A 3001-nucleotide genomic window follows, 5' to 3' on the forward strand; every position below is an offset into this window, starting at 1 on the left:
TAGGATCCTTACATTGTTTATATAAATAAGGCTCATCCCAAAAATATGCTTTTGCATCATGAATGAATTTTCTTTGTTGTTGCAGTGTCAGCATAGGTGGTAAAATATCACTTATAATATAGTTAACAATATCAGCATACCATGGTATTTTCCACTCATTAATATTATAAAGTTGTTCATCAGGGAAACTGTCTGTAATTTCATTGTCGGTGTCAAATAATTCAGGGTTTTTAAATCTCGACAAATGATCAGTAATTTGATTATCAGTTCCCTTTGTATCAATAACCATAAGATCAAATTCTTGCATAAAAAATATCCATCTAATTAACATTGGTTTGGCATCCTTCTTTTGCATCAGATATTTAATAGCAGAGTGATCAGTGTGCACAACACATTTAGTCCCAATTAAATAAGATCTAAATTTGTCTAGAGCATACACAATAGTCAGTATCTCTTTTTCAGTAACAATATAGTTAATTTGTGCATCATTAAGAGTTTTACTAGCGTAGTATATAACTTTAAAAATCTTTTCATACCTTTTGTCCAAGAACAGCTCCAATAGCATAATCACTAGCATCACACATCAGTTCAAATGGTTTCTCCCAATTAGGTGAAACTATAATAGGGGTTGTGACTAATTTTTTCTTTAATAACTCAAAGGCATTTAAACAATTTTCAGTAAATTCAAATTTCTTGTCCTTTTCTAGAAGTTGGCATAGAGGTTTAGTAATTTTTGAAAAATCTTTAGTAAAACGCCTGTAAAAATAAACATGTCCAAGAAAAAACCTAACCTTTCTTACATTAGTAGGAGGTGTTAGTTTAGATATAACTTGAATTTTTGCAGGGTCTGCTTTCATAACATCTTCCGAAATTTTATGTCCTAACACAATTCCTCCTGCAACCATAAATTGACATTTTTTCCAATTTAAAACTAAATTAGTTCTTCGCATAACTCCAATACTTTTTCAAGATAATTTAAGCATACACCAAATGATGTTTCAAATATAGAGAAATCATCCATAAATACTTTCAATCCATCATCAATTAACTTACTAAATATAGACATCATACATATCTAGAATGTTGCAGGTGCATTACATAATCCAAAAGGCATTCTTCGAAAAGCAAAAGTTCCAAAAGGACTAGTAAATGTTGTTTTTTCTTGATCCTCAGGAGCAATAAGAATTTGATGGTAACCAGTATATTTATCTAAAAAATAAAATATTTATGTCTGGCAAGTCTATCTACTATTTGGTCTAAAAAGGGTAAAGGGAAGTGATCTTTCCTGGTGGCAGTGTTTAGTTTTCTATAATCAATGCAAATATGCCACCCAGTAACTTGTCTAATAGGTATTAATTCATTATTTTCTTTTGTTTCAACAGTCACTTCTCCTTTCTTAGGAACACAATGAATTGGACTTAACCATTCATTGTCTGTAATATGATATATAATTCTAGTGTCTAACCATTTCAAAATTTCCTTTTTAACTACTTCTTTCATCATTGGGTTTAATCTCTTTTGTGGATCAACTCTCGGTTTATATTATTCATCTAGTATAATTCTGTGCATACAGATCGAATGACTGATTCCCTTAATATCAGCTAAGGTCCAACCAAAAGCTTTCTTATATCTTTTCAATGTATCTAACAGTCTTTGCTCTTGCAAATCATTTAATTCTGAAGATATACTCCCATAAACACATACTGCAAGTGGCTAGGCAATATTTTAAACTCAAGTTCAGGTGGTTTTAAAATTGACGAAACAAGATTCTTATCAGCATTTCCTATGATATCTTGCATCTCAAATCTTTCCTGAACATTATCTAATGCTTCATTTTCTATTTTATCCAAAAGAATTTCATCTTTTTCTTCAAAATCTGTTTTCTCTTGAAAATATTATTTAAAATGCTCGTTCAATAGATGTTCACTAACTTCCATGCGAAAACATTCATTATCTCTTTCAATAGCAGGGTATTTAATAGATTTTGCAATGTTAAAACGTTAACTCTCATAGATAATTCTCCCTTTTGAACATCTATCATAGTTCTTCTAGTAGCTAAAAAATGTTTCCCTAAAATTATAGGTATTTTTTTATCTACCTCCATATCTAAAATAATAAAATCCACAGGAAAGATAATTTTATCAACTTTTACTAACACATCTTGTATTACTTCATTAGGATAAGTAACTGAAAAATCCACTAACTGAAAAGTTACAGAAGTAGGTGAGACTTCTTCTAATCCTAATATTTTGAAAATTGATAGAGACATAAGATTAATGCTGGCTCCCAAATCACATAAAGCTCTTCCATAAAATCTTTCACCAATAGCACACGGTATAGTTAAACTACCTGGATATTTAATTTTTTAGGAAGTTTTTTCTGAATAATTGCACTACACTCTTCGTTAAGTGCAACAGTTTCATTATCAGTGAACTTCTTTTTCTTATTCAGAATATCTTTCATAAATTTCACATAATTGGGCATTTGCTCTAAAGCTTCTACGAAAGGAATATTAATCGTTAACTTCTTAAGAATTTCTAAGAACTTGGAAAATTGTTTATTCTGTTTGTGTTGCTTCAATCTTTGAGGAAACGGTGGTGGAGGTTTCTCCACTGTAATTTTTATTGGTGTAAGTGGATATTCTAATTATGAGTACTCATGATTCTTTTCTTTTTATGTATTCACTTTCTTTTTTTTTTAATTTTCGTTTCTTTCTGTACTCTTATTTCCAATTCTTTTCCACTTTTTAATTATATCGTTTTGATTTGTTCTTTTCCTTGATCTTTAGGATTTGGTTCCACAGTATTAGGAAAAGTTCCTAATATTCGGTTACTAAGCGCAGTAGCAATATGCCCTAATTGATTTTTAATATTCTTAATAGCAGTTTCTTGATTTTTCAATTGATTTCCTTGATTCTACAATTGTTGATGTATGTTTAATATCAACTCTTCCATAGATAACTTCTTTTCCTTAATTTGAGTGTTACTCTTAAATCCTGGAA

This window comes from Phalaenopsis equestris, unplaced genomic scaffold (genome assembly GCF_001263595.1).
Source record: "Phalaenopsis equestris unplaced genomic scaffold, ASM126359v1 Scaffold000203, whole genome shotgun sequence".
NCBI lineage: Eukaryota > Viridiplantae > Streptophyta > Magnoliopsida > Asparagales > Orchidaceae > Phalaenopsis > Phalaenopsis equestris.